The sequence below is a fragment of the Neovison vison genome, chromosome 7, assembly GCF_020171115.1.
Source record: "Neovison vison isolate M4711 chromosome 7, ASM_NN_V1, whole genome shotgun sequence".
Classification (NCBI taxonomy): Eukaryota; Metazoa; Chordata; class Mammalia; order Carnivora; family Mustelidae; genus Neogale; species Neogale vison.
The window spans coordinates 190,317,689-190,332,226 of record NC_058097.1 but is presented as its reverse complement, the minus strand read 5'-3'; the positions used below and the strand labels follow the sequence as shown (position 1 = coordinate 190,332,226).

The following is a 14,538-nucleotide window of genomic DNA, read 5'->3' as shown; positions in this document are numbered from 1 at the left end:
GGGTGGCTCAGTTGTTAACCTTGTGCCTTCCGCTTAGGTCATGATCACAGGGTTCTGGGATGGAGCCCCACATTGGGCTCAGTGGGAAGCCTGCTTCTTTTTCTCCCACTGCCCCAGCTTGTATTTTCCTCTCTCACTGTGTCTCTGTCAAATAATAAATAAAATCTTTAAAAAGGGAAAAAAAAGATGTTCAGTATTTCCTAATGAAGATTATGCTTAAACTGGTTGCTAACAGTCATAGTTGGAAGTTAAAGATGGGTCAGCCAGTCATTGCTTTCCTACCTTTTCTTTTTTTCCCCTTAAAGTATGCTCCACGCCCAGTGTGGAGCCCAACATGGGGCTTGAACTCACGACCTTGAGATCAAGGCCTGAGCTGTTGAGCAAGAGTCAGACGTCTAACTGACTGAGCCACCCATGTGTTCCAACAGTCCACTTTTTCTTATTTATTTATTTATTTATTTATAAGATTTTATATATTTATTTGACAGAGACACAGTGAGAGAGGGAAATACAACCAGGGGGAGTGCGAGACAGAAGCAGGCTTCCCACTGAGCAGGGAGCCGGATGTAGGGCTCCATCCCAGGACTCTGGGATCATGATCTTAGCTGAAGGCAGCTGCTTGATGGCTGAGCCACCCAGGCGCCCCAACAACCCACCTTTTTAAAGATTTTATTTATTTATTTGGCAGAGAGAGAGAGATCACAAGTAGGCAGAAGACAGATGGTGGTGGGGGGAGCAGGCTCCCCGCTGAGCAGAAAGCCTGATGTGGGACTTGATCCCAGGACCCTGGGATCATGACCTGAGCTGAAGACAGAGACTTAACCCACTGAGCCACCCAGGCGCCCCAGCCCACCTTTTAATAAAAAATATTTCTGTAGAGTCTTAGGTATTCCATTCTGTAAAGATAAAATTATCTTGTTAGAGAGTAAAACTTCCGGGACTCATCCTTTTTCAGTATAGGCACCAGCATTAGTGCCTGTTCATGATAGCAAACATTGATTAAGCACTTTGTGTGTGCCAGGTGCTGTTCTAAATGCCTTATGTATGTAAATCCCTCAATTCTAACAAATACCCTATAAAGCAGATACTGTCATATAGACAGTTTTCCACGTGAAGAAGCAGGTATAACAAAGTTAAATAGTTTGTCCCTGGTTTTCCTGGCTAGTAAGCAGAAAAATTGGGCTTATAAAGTGGTGGTGTGACTCCAGTGTGTCTGAATGTAGGGCATGTTATAAGGTTTATAGTAAATACTTGTTTATTGATTTTATTAACATATATGGAATATTTGGGATTATTGAATTATGAATTAGTCTAACCCATCTTAATTTTAGAATTTCCTTGTGAAAATGATTATGACTTTGGTTTTGCAGCTCTCTGTCAGCTAACTCATTTATTGATGATAAAAAGCTACAAAGCAAATGGCAAGTTCATGGAGTATCCCCAGAATTACCAGTTTAATCTCTGCTAGTGTCTGCCTGTTTACTGAAGATATTGGAAGCAGAATTAACTTCAGCTTCTTTAACTCTTGTTACCTGCACTTCATATCATCAGGAGATGTCTTGACGGGGAGTCGGAGAAGAGGGGGGATTGGCAGGTTTTGCCTCATCCATTAACTGATCTCTGTGAGTGTAACTGGGTAATAGGGAGATCTGTTCAAAAAGAATGATGATGGGAGAATTATTGGTGGGCTGAGTAATGTCAGTGGAGGGTAGCAAAAATGTTACTCTTTCCTAGACAGTGTGATTGAATAGCACAAAAATTTGAGATAGACGGGGAAATAGGAATTGGGTCTCCTGAGACGTTTTAGTCTTTCTCAGATTGATGGCAGATTTTCCCTTGGCATGTACGCTTTTCCTTGGATGTATGCTGTCCTTTGTGGTTCTTGTTCTTTTTTGTGTGTAAGTCATGTTTTCTGAACAAGACTAAAAACTCATTAAGGACAGGGATTGGGCCTTTTTTGTGACCTCTCCTAGTTCTCAGTATATATAGAGGATGTTTTCTATATGCATTTTTGATTGACAGAGTTCCCATTTTATGAAGAGCTTGTGTTTTAAAAAATGAAGTCAAAGTACCTCAAGTTTAATTTTGTGGAACAGTGGGATTTTTTTTTTTTTTTAATAGTGATTTGAAGGAGGTGAAGATCATATAAATGGATATTTAAATGTGAGGAACCCTTTTAGGAGCACAGTTCAAGAGTGATGAAAGCATGATAATTGAAGTCACTTTTTTAAAAAGTGACAGTATTAAGGAGATATTTAGAATTTGCCCCAGGGCTGTGTATCCTTTGGGATGAATCAAGCTATGCGAAACTGATTGGCTGAAGCAGAGGTGTTAAGTTTTGTATTCTCTGGCAGATAACCTAACCATCTCAGAAAGCATCTCCACAGCAAAGTTGTTTTGTAGGATTGTGGTGTTAAGAACAGAAAAATTAAATAAAGTTTACTGCTATTCAGCAAAACAAGATAAACTTCCCGAGACAAGACCATATGGAAGCATCCTGCTTGAGTGCCCATGTGTTTGGGGTGAGGTTGGGGCAGATGGTACAGGCAGGGTTCTTGGCTTCTTGGTCAAGGGTTTTGGAGATGATGGAAGGTAGATGCTAGGTGCTGAGGAGGGGCTGTTGTATGTCGTGTGTATTGGGCCTGTCTGCCTAAGAGTTGGGAGTGAGCTCAGTGAAATGATCTTGATGTTTGGGTAGTGTGGGGGTAAGATAAGGGGAAAGGATGACTTGGAGTGATACCTGCAATTTGATCTTAACATCCCTCAGAGATTAGGGAGGGAGAGACAAGATATGGTGTGAGAAACAAGATTCCAGATCCCTGGCCTCTTCTGTTCTCTAGAGCCTTTAAGCACGATATTGCAGGACTGTAGGATTTTTCTGTTTAAGCTTGAAGCTGTTTTGATTCCTTTTTGAGATACTAGGCCAAAAGCTGTATTTATAGAACTTGTTTTGACATATTATCTCACCCTGTCCCTTGCCTTTCTTACTGGAAGCCAGCTAATGTTGCACTCTGCCTGGCAGGAAAGGTTGATTGAAGAAAATGTACACATAGATATACAGCTGAGTGATTGAAAATAGCTCCAAACTTTGTAAATAGGCCAGCCATAAGGTTTACAGTCCAAGCTTTGTGAACATCAGTTGAGTTGCTGGGATAATTTCAAATGGTATAATGTCCTTGCCCCACTCACATGTGGTGTGGATGCTGCTTTACCTGGACAATGGCTTTTTCCACACAGAAGTTTCAGACAGAGCAGGAGAAAATGCAAAACAAAGTGTTTGTTTTGGAATAGAACAGGAGTTGGGATTTTTCTTTACTTTGTTCCTCATAGTTTCATATTTTCTTTAATAGTTTTATTTGTTGAATAGGTATTCTACAAATATTCCATATTCAAACAATTCAGCCAATATTCCACTTCTGTAGCCTTGTTAACAGTTTCTTTTTTATCCTTCCAGACCGATTTTGTTCCTGTACAAGCCATGTGTAATTTCTTTCTTACTGTGTAAATATAATCTTGATCAGTGCCTAATGTAGTGTATTGGAACTGCCTTAGTCTTTTTTATAGCTGAGGCATTCCATTGCAGTGCAGCACCCAGCTGATGGACATGTATGTTTCCAATTTTTGCTAATATAAACAATGTTCACATTAATGCCCCTTTGCATACTTTGTGTACATCAGATACAAGTGTATTTGAAGGCTGTATTTCTAAAATTGGGTTAGCTGGATTCCTAGGGCATGTGCTGTTTTCATTATTGAGAAGATACTTGAGATCCTTTTTTATATTTTGCAATACTACCCACTAACGGATGTTACTAGTGGACAGAAAGATCTTAGTGCAGTGATAGTCAGACTACCACCCCAGTTACTTGAATGAACATGTATAACCTGAAATGGAAAATTTAAGAAACCTTCTTGGGACAAATTTAATGATCAAATCCAGCAATCTTTATTGTTGGTGAAGAGGCCAATTGTCCAGAGTAGGGAAGTCCAATATCTTTTTTACTCTCAGAATGTTAGTTTTACCCGTTTATGATCTCTGCTGATTAGAAAAACATTTGTGGTCTGTGGCTCATTCAGCCCTCTCTTCAAAACAACCAAGATGGATACCGTGAGACCATTTAGTCATCAGAATTAGCTTCAAGTAGTTATGTTTTCTGAGGTTTATTTTTTATTATTATTATTATTATTTTTTAAAGATTTTATTTATTTATTTGAGAGAGAGAGACAGTGAGAGAGAGCATGAGCGAGGAGAAGGTCAGAGAGCAAAGCAGACTCCCCATGGAGCTGGGAGCCTGATGTGGGACTCGATCCCGGGACTCCAGGATCACGCCCTGAGCCGGAGGCAGTCGTCCAACCAACTGAGCCACCCAGGCGTCCCTTTTTATTATTATTTTTAAAGATTTTATTTATTTGCCGGGGTGGGGGATGGACACAAGCAGGGGGAGTGGGAGAGGGAGAAGCAGGCTCCCCACTGAATAGGGAGCCCACTGCGGGGCTTGATTCCAGGATCCTGGGGTCATGACCTGAACCGAAAGCAACCACCTAATGACTGAGCCACCAAGGCATCCCTGATATCTGAACTTTTTTTTTTTTTTAACTTTTTTTTTTTTTTTTAAAGATTTTATTTATTTATTTGACAGAGAGATCACAAGCAGGCGGAGAGTCAGGCAGAGAGAGAGAGAGAGAAGCAGGCTCCCGCCAAGCAAAGAGCCCGATGCGGGGCTTGATCCCAGGACACTGAGATCATGACCTGAGCCGAAGGCAGCGGCTTAATCCACTGAGCCACCCAGGCGCCCCTGATATCTGAATTTTAATAATCACCTCAGAAAAAAAAACAGGGACACCTGGGTGGCTCAGTGGGCTAAAGCCTCTGCCTTTGGCTCAGGTCATGATCCCAGGGTCCTGGGATTGAGCCCTGCATTGGGCTCTTTGCTCAGTGGGGCGCCTGCTCTGCCCACCCCACCCCCCCGCCCCACCTCTCTGCCTACTTGTGATCTCTGTCAAATAAATAAATAAAATCTTTTGGGGCACCTGGGTGGCTCGGTGGGTTAAGCCTCTGCCTTCGGCTCAGGTCATGATCTCAGGGTCCTGGGATCAAGCCCTGCATCGGGCTCTCTGCTCGGCGGGAAACCTGCTTCCTCCTCTCTCTCTGCCTGCCTCTCTGCCTACTTGTGATCTCTGTCTGTCAAATAAATAAATAAAATCTTTAAAAAAAAATCTTTTAAAAAAAATAAATAAAAACAAAGTAGTATTTGAACCCCCCCCCCCAAAAAAAAAAGCATTTTACAGACTGATGTATTTTACCAAATAGAGTACTGTGACTGCAGAAAGTACAAGCCTCACTGGCTGGTGGTGAAACTTGGGTCACTTAATCTGTTTTCTTTACTTTTGTTTCCTTGTTTGAAAAATGGGAGTGAAAATTCTAAAGATTCTCCTGAGTGCTCAGAAAAATAATTATAAAGTCATTTCCAGAAGGTTATGCATTATAGAACTGAGTCTTTAGAGACATCAAGATTATAAGGTAATTTTTAAAAGTAACTCTGACAGTGTTTTAGAAAAAAATTAGTCACATTCTGCCTACATGGTACCAACATATGGTGCAGCCCTGATGAGCTGCACAAGTGGGCTGAAATCAAAATGCATTTGGAGAGAAGAGCAGTAGTGACTCACTAGATGAGACAGATTTGGCCTTATGGCAGGGCCGGGAAACTAAGGCGGAACTGGTGGTCTTAGAACATGCCAAATTTGAGCAGTAATGCATGAGTATTATGGGAAAGTAGAATGAACCCTTGTGTTTGGATTAGGTGCTTTGTCCAGGGTCTCAGTTGTTGTAGGTAGGCCCCATCTGTGTCTGTAGAGCCCTTTCTCCACACCGAGGGGAATTTTTGCTGGCTCTGGACTTCTGTGTACATGGTTCCGTCTTTGAAGGTAGAAGCCACTAGGCAAATATTTAACATTGATAGGCCTGGAACATTGGGTTCAAACTAGAAAGATACATAAAAGAGTTAGCAGTTCTGCCCAAAGAAAGCTGCACCCTAGCTTGGCTACCATATGTAAATTGCTGCTGCTACATCTAGCAGTTTGTTGCCCAGTACTAACAGCGCTGCCCCGGAAACAGGAGGGGCTAAAGGCAGAGTGAGAGTCCTGCACCCCACTCCACCCCCCCAGTAGAGAGCTGTATGGGGAAGAGAAGGGGAATACTTAATGGGGATTTGAGAATTGCTTTTGTATAGGCATTTGGGGATGATGGAGGAACAGAGGTGTTTTTTGTTTGTTTTTTGGTAGTGGGCACCACACCCAGTGCAGAACCCAATGCAGAGCTTGAACTTACAACTCTGAAACCAAGACCTGAGCTGACACCAAGAGTTGGACACTTAAACTGAGCCACCCGCTGTCCTAGGAACAGAGATTTTAATTTTATTTTTATTTTTTTAAAAGATATTATTTATTTGTTTGACAGACAGAGATCACAAGCAGGCAGAGAGAGAGGAGGAAGCAGGCTCCCTGCTGAGCAGAGAGCCCTACTCGGGGCTCGATCCCAGAACCCTGGGATCATGACCTGAGCCAAAGGCAGAGGCTTTAACCCACTGAGCCACCCAGGTGCTGCAGAACAGAGATTTTTAAAAATGTATTTTTGCATTCCCTATATGCCTCTCCTGACCACCTCCAAAAATGGGATGCCTCTTACTTAGATATGTATATAAGCATATGGAAAGATAACTAAACAGGAGATGAGATGGCAGATCAGGATTTTTTTAAAAAGATTTCTCTATTTTATTTTCTTTTATTTTTTTAAAGATTTATTTTAGAGAGAGCGAGCTAGTGAGCACATGAGTGGGGGGAGGGGCAGAGAGAGAGAAGCGGACTCCCTACTGAGAGCATAGAGCCCAGCATGGGGCTTGATCCTAGGAGATCACAATCTGAGCCTCAAGACCTAAGCCAAACCAAGAGTCAAGATGATTAACTGACTGAGCCACGCCCCTCTGTTTATTTGGGGGGGGGCGCAGAGGGAGGGAGAGTTCTAAGCAGACCCTGTACCCAGTGCGAAGCCAGATCTGGGGCTTGATCCCATGACTCTGAGACCATGACCTGAGCGGAAACCAAGAGTAGGACACTTAACCAATTGCACTACCCAGGCACCCAAAGATGGTAGATCAGAGAAAATAAGAACCAATAGCCCAACTCAGCCCCTTTAGTGTACTACTTTTTTTTTTTAAGATTTTATTTATTTATTTGACAGAGAGAGATCACAAGTAGGCAGAGAGGCAGACCGAGAGAGAGAGAGAGAGAGAAAGAGAGAAGCAGGCCCCCTGCTGAGCAGAGAGCCAGATGCGGGGCTCTAACCCAGGACTCCTGGATCATGACCTGAGCTGAAGGCAGAGGTTTAACCCATTGAGCCACCCAGGCGTGTCCCACCCCCCACCCCCCACCCCCCACCCCCGCTTTTTTTAAAGTAATCTCTACACCCAACGTGGGGCTCCAATTTACAATCCTGAGATCAAGAGTTGTATACTCTTATCATCTGAGGCAGCCAGGTGTCCCCAGCTTAAGAATCTTGATGAAAAAGGAACGTTTTAAAAATTGTTGCCATGTTGCACAGTAATACTAATACTGTACTGTACACCTAAAAATGAGTTGAGATAGTAACTTTTATGTATGTGTTTTTGACCACATTTTTTTTAAAAAGATTTTATTTATTTATTTGCCAGAGAAAGAGGGTGCGGGCGTGCACACGTGGGGAGTCGCAGGCAGAGGGAGAAGCAGACTCCCTGCTGATTACAGATCCCTGTTCGGCACTCTGTCCCAGAACCCTGGGATCATGACCTGAACCAAAGGCACACGCTTAACTGACTGAGCCAACCAGGTGCCCCTGACCACAATTTTTTAAAGCTAGGGAAGAATTATTACCACTAAAGAGTGCATACTGGCTGTTGGAGAAGGAATTGAGATTGAGATCTGTTTTATAAATTTCTCTGCTAGGGTCAGGAAAAGGAACACACATTGATAATTCCGTTAATAAACAGTCAGAGGCCCCACACCTGAGCTTGAATCATGGAAATGGTAGCCACAAAACAAGTGTCACAAGGGGGATAAAAAGACTTTTGTAGAGCCCGTAGAGAAAGTGTTAAGTTTTACCCCTGCTAACTTAGGTCAGAACTAAGCCTGATGTAGTTCTCGACCTGGACTCTTCACATCAAGCAAAATTATAGTGGAAGGAGATGCTCTGGGAATGAGTGACTACCAGGGAATTTAGTGTGTGCTTCAGTGTATCTCTCTCTCTTTTTTTTTTTTTTTTTAAGATTTTTATTTATTTGACAGAGAGGCAGGCAGAGAGGGGGGGGGTAGGAAGCAGGCTCCCTGCAGAGCAGAGAGCCCAATGCGGGGCTTGATCCAAGGACCCTGGGATCATGACCTGAGCAGCTGAAGGCAGAGGCTTTTTTTTTTTTTTTAAGATTTTATTTATTTATTTGACAGAGAGAAATCACAAGTAGACAGAGAGGCAGGCAGAGAGAGAGGGAAGCAGGCTCCCTGCCGAGCAGAGAGCCCGATGCGGGACTCGATCCTAGGACTCTGAGATCATGACCTGAGCCAAAGGCAGCGGCTTAACCCACTGAGCCACCCAGGTGCCCTGAAGGCAGAGGCTTTAACCCACTGAGCCACCCAGGCGCCACTGAAGCCCCTCAGTGTATCTCTTTAATCCACCTAACCACCTCAGGATTACAGAGAAGGGAAACAATTAACAGTTCAACATTTCTCTGCAGTCATTCAGTCCTGGGTCCACCTGTTGTTACTGAGTGCTCTCAGGCAATTTATTTCATGTGATGTTAGACTCTCCCTACAGTTAGTTGTGATGTATGATCCTGGATGAGAATCTGGTGGTAATTGTAGGGACATTGGAGTGCTAGGTAAACTGTTGAGTTTTAGCCCCAGACCCTGGTGGACTTTTGCATCATGATGAGCTGGGCTAGCAAGGAAAGCTTCCCATTTGATCTTTTTATCTGGTTACTTGGCTTTCTGGGATATGTGGGTGAGAGGACATACAGTTTCCCAGTGCACTAAGCCCAAACTTTTTATTGAATCCACCACATAATGGAAAAAAGAAAGAAGCAAGAGTATTGCAAAGCAGTTTAAAAGGTAGCAGACATTTTTTAAAAGAGCAGCTTTCCTAAGTAATTTCTATTGTTTCTTTCCTCTTCCATTTAGAAATTTGTACAGTGCCTTGGTGTTGTATTCAGGGCATCCGTCTGGTTTCTTTGGAGGTAATTTTACAGGTGAGGAAGCTGACACCGGGAGATACTGATGAACTTACCCAGAGTCACACATCTACTGATTAATGGCAGGAGGTTTTCACTAGTCTTAACTATATTTCTCTTGTGACGATTGAAACTTTGGGTATTTACCTGCTTAGATTTGCCTTAGAAAAATAACCAGACTCAACTATATAGTCCTCCATATTAAATATGGTCTTTTCTGTGATTTGTGTGCATGATCTTCCTTGTGGACAATTTTAACCCGAGTCAGCTTTTGACCCAAGGGTTGAACTGCTTGACTATATATTCCAACTTCATTGCCTGGATTCATGTGATCTTGAGAGTTACTTTATTTGTGTCTTTTCTTATCTGTAAATGGAGATAGGCTATGTATGAGGTTAAATACATAGCACCCAAAACACCACATGGCATAGAGTAAGTGTTCAGAAAATATCAGCTCTTAAAATTATTGCTACTTCATAAATGTCTGGACATTTCTACCTACTTCCAGGTGATAAGGTTTACGATTTTTTTAAAGTAAGCTCTGCCAGATGTGGGGCTTCAGCTCATGACCTAGAGATCAAGAGTTATGTGCTCTACCAGCTGAGCTAATCAGGTGCTCCAGGGTTTAGAATTTTTTTTTTAAAGATTTTATTTATTTATTTGACAGATATCACAAGTTGGCAGAGAGGCAGGCAGAGACAGAGAGAGGGGGAGCAGGCTCCCCGCCGAGCAGAGAACCAGCTGCGGGGCTAGATCTCAAGATCCTGGGATCATGACCTGAGCTGAAGGCAGAGGCTTCAACCCACTGAGCCACCCAGGCGCCCCCGCAAGGTTTAGAAATTTTAAATACTATATTCTATCAACTCTGGGATGTACACATTTATTACCATTGATGGCATTGGAAATTCCTTGATTTCTGGTAACTTATTAGATTCTAAAGATAGAAAATCTGTTCAGAAAACAATTCAGTTCAAAGTTGGGTAAAAATTGGTGAATTATCTATTGTTTTGAATTATCCAGGCCTATTTTCGTATCTCCCAGGAGACCTGGGGTTACTCTGAGTGCAGGAAGGGTGAAAGGTGGGGCCTGCCTTGCCCTCCCCTGCCTTCAACCTAAACAGCTTCACTTTTAATTTAGGTTTAGGGGAGAAACATTTCTGCCTTTAAAAACATTTGAAAGTTTCTAATCTGGTTAGTGGTTGAGTTCTTCATTAGCTCCCTGCCTTGCATGAAAAATGTTTTTCTTTTTTTTTAGAGATTTTATTTATTTGACAGAGAGAGATCACAAGTAGGCAGAGAGGCAGGCAGAGAGAGAGGAGGAAGCAGGCTCCCTGCTGAGCAGAGAGCCCAATTCGGGACTCGATCCCAGGACTCTGAGATCATGACCTGAGCTGAAGGCAGCGGCTTAACCCACTGAGCCACCCAGGCGCCCCGAAAAATGTTTTTCAAAGTATTGAGGGCATTTACTAACAATTGTTAGTAAGAGTTGGTGAGTTGGACTAATGAGGCCAAGGTGATGAGTTCAGGCCTTAATGTAGGTCATTGAGCATTACTGTGCCTGCCACCAGCCCCTGTATGTTTGTGATTCAATGCATACTTTGTAAGAGTTGCTGATGGTGAGTCAGTGGTCATCTTTCTGGGAAGGATAGTGTTTTGTCATTTACTCAACATATAGGCTTTTTAGGTCAGCAGAAAACTGAGAAATAAAAAACCGTTCATTACCTTGCCTTACTAAGGAAAGTGTGTAGGAGATGTGCTTTTGTATCAGAGAGGTAATGCTGTTCATTAGCTCTTGCATCTTTTTTTTTTTTTAAGTCTCTACACCCACCGTGTGGGCTTTAACTCACAACTGTGCGATGAGAGTCGCATGCTCTACTGAGCGAGCCTGCCAGGTGCCTCAACTGTTGCATCTTTGGAACATGTCAAGACCATATAAATTCCAAGATATGTTCCAAAACCAAATATAAATTCTTTCCAGGTTATTTATCTTTCCTTGGGGAAAGTAGTTTGCCTTTTAGCGAGTACCACTGACTTCCTAAGTATGATTTTTAAACTCCATAGGAGGTCCTATTTTGAACATGTTAATGTTTCACAAGTAGATTCCCTCAAAGGTAGCTTGCCTCTCATTCTCTGTGGTGGATTGCCTGTGCAGCCCCCACCCCCAGCCCCCACTTCTGGTGCACCTTTTCCCCCTTAGCCTTTTTTTTTTTTTTTTTTTAAAGATTTTATTTATTTGCCAGAGAAAGAGTGTGGGAGTGCACAAGCAGGGCGAGTGACAGCAGAGGGAGAAGCAGGCTTCCTGCTAAGCAAGGAGCCTTGGCATGGGACTCAGTACCAGGATCCTGGGCTTTGTACCTGAGCCTAAGTCAGACGATTAACTGACTGAGCCATCCAGGCGTCCCACCCCCCTTAACTCTTTTCAACTCTGTTTGGAACCGTCTTTATACCTCCCCTAATGGCCACCGAGAAAGGTAGAGATAATGTTAACAGAAAGAGATTTTTGTGGAGTTCTAAGGAAAGACAGGACAAAAGTGGTTCAAGCTTCCTCAGAGAGACATGCATTTTGTTTGGTTCCCCACAGAAATGAAAGATATGAAAAGCAAACCTAAAACTTTAGTTTACACTCCGTTTTCCTCTCCCCCTAAAAGCATCTGTTTTCTTACAGACCAGGCAACAAAATGTAAGAAAAGCAAAATTGCAAAGGCAAAGCTTTTAGAGAAAACACCTTCTTGTGTATTAAGCTTCCCATTGTCCTTCCAGTAACAAGGGTCTGTGTGAAAGAAGGTAGTAGTGATGCGTGTGTGTGTGTGTGTGTGTGTGTGTGTGAGAGAGAGAGAGAGAGAGTTTAAAAAGTCTTTGGTTACTTGGGAGTAGGGTGGTTAATATCCTACTTCTGTGTTTGTTTTTTGTCCCTCTGGCAGGGGGTGTAGAAGAAAGTTTGTAGGAATTTGGGCAGCTTTATAACATCAATCTTGCTTGCAAGATTGTTCGATAATGTTTAAAAATAAAACAAATTGATTTTGTGGTTCTTCTGTTTGCTTTTAGCTTCAATTAACCTCCCCATCTTCTGATTTTTGTTTGTTTGTTTATTTGTTTCAGTGGTTTACCACTGCCCTAGGGCCCCTGAGATGCATTTACACAGGCAGGAACTTGGTTGCCTCTGAAAAGTTTTATGCCTGGCACCTACCTACCTATTCAGGAAGGTTGCTTTGGGGAAATAGCATGGTCTTTCCACATTAATACATGATCTTTTTTTTTTTTAATAACTTTTTTTTTTTTTAAAGATTTTATTTATTTATTTGACAGAGAGAAATCACAAGTAGGCAGAGAGAGAGGAGGAAGCAGGCTCCCTGCTGAGCAGAGAGCCCAATGCGGGACTCGATCCCAGGACCCTGAGATCATGACCTGAGCCGAAGGCAGCGGCTTAACCCACTGAGCCACCCAGGCGCCCCTTAATAACTTTTTTTTTTTTTAAATTTATTAGACAGAAATCACAAGCAGATGGGGAGGCAGGCAGAGAGAGAGAGAGAGGGAAGCAGGCTCCCTGCCGAGCAGAGAGCCCGATGCGGGACTCGATCCCAGGACCCCGAGATCATGACCTGAGCCGAAGGCAGCGGCTTAACCCACTGAGCCACCCAGGCGCCCCTATACATGATCTTTGATTGCTAAAAGAGTATAAGGGCTTTGGCTTTGTTGTAGTTTCTCATCCAAAAGCAGATGGAAAAATGACTTTTTTGGTGACCTAAATGTACTGAATTTGTTGTAATCATTATGTTGCTATTTATTCTGACATTTGGGGTCAAGCCTGTATTAAGTCTTTTTTTTTTTTTTTTTTAAGATTTATTTATTTATTTATTTATTTGACAGAGAGAGAGATCACAAGTAGGCAGAGAGGCAGGCAGAGAGAGAGAGGAGGAAGCAGGCTCCCTGCCGAGCAGAGAGCCCGATGTGGGACTCGATCCCAGGACCCTGAGATCATGACCTGAGCCGAAGGCAGTGGCTTAATCCACTGAGCCACCCAGGCGCCCTGTATTAAGTCTTCTAGTGTTTTTATTTTCCCATTTTTTACATTGATGGTATTTTTAAGTTAACTTTGAGTTATTAAATGCGATTTATATTTTAAGGTATTGTGTACTTTAAAAATGGGAGGGGGTGAGGTTTTGGGTTTTTTTGTTTTTGTTTTAATTCTTAGCCATGGTGACAAAAGGGGGCTTTTCTTAGGAAAGAAGCTACATGTCTGGAATTCTGAGAAGTATAGGCATGGCCCACTTATTTTTCTTTCCTTGGTTTTTTTAGAGTGAAGACATAGTCCAGAAAAGGGAGGTGTAAAGCCACAGGTATGGGCTAACTGCTGGATGAGTGTGCTCTGTGGTCACCTCTTTAACCTTCTTGCATGAGGCCTGTTGTGCAAATTTGAAAACATTGCATTCGGAAAGGTGATGGCTTTTTTCCTACATTGTGGGATGTAATTTCCTGTTCCTAGGAAGCTAGAAATATTTTCTTGCTCTTTCTCAACTTTTTCTCCTTAGCTCTTTCCCAAGGCAGTTTATCTCCGACTTGAATTAGCTGCTGCCTTGTTCTAATAGTGTGTGTGTGTGTGTGTGTGTGTGTGTGTGTAGAGCAAGTACTCTACACACAGCAACTACTCAGCTAACTTTCCTTCCCCATTCTGTGTCGTGCCTGAAAGACCCTGAGTAAACTAGAATGAGAATGAGGACAGAACTTAGTGGATTTCATACAAATACTACCCTCCTGAAACCAGAACTTGTTAACATAACTGATTTTATAATTGATGCTGGAGCTGAAATAACGTTTAAACTTACATAGTATATTGTTACCAACTAAGAGTTACCCTAAAGTTCCAAAACATTTTGGGATCTAAAAATATGACCTGATTTGAAGGGTGGTCACCATATGACAGGACAGTTCATTAGGTCAGAGTTAGTTTGAGAAAGTCCAAGGGAGGCTCTGAGTTTATACTTTTGCTGACAGCACTAAGCATGGAAGAGTATCTTTCTGCCAGTCCTTATCTTTGACAGTGATTGGGGGAGGAGGTAGCGGTGAGTAAGGTTATATAGGGGGAGGAAGTGGAAAACTTATTAAATTTCAAAAAAGTGATAGGTAGATTTCCTACCTTTAGCCTTGTCATATCCTCTCAGGGTACCATAAATGGTAATTCTATAGTCAAATCTGTTTGAATACAAAAGTGACTGAACTTGGTGCTTTTTGTCCCACATCAGTTGTAGATTAGAAACAAAATTTTTTAAAAAGAAAGATTTTTAAAG

The 14,538-nt window shown here is 42.4% G+C and overlaps 1 protein-coding gene across 5 annotated transcripts in view; it reads left to right on the top strand.

The window, feature by feature from the left end:
- CELF1 (CUGBP Elav-like family member 1) overlaps positions 1 to 14,538 on the top strand; it is a 75,643-nt gene that overhangs the window by 27,510 nt on the left and 33,595 nt on the right. For 2 of the 5 annotated variants that reach the window (XM_044259296.1, XM_044259291.1), the window contains exon 2: positions 13,550 to 13,590. The exons of the other annotated variants lie outside the window; for them this stretch is intronic. The gene's annotated coding sequence lies outside the window, so the exon portion shown is untranslated. The remainder of the gene's footprint in view (positions 1 to 13,549; positions 13,591 to 14,538) is intronic. 5 annotated transcript variants of the gene reach the window in all.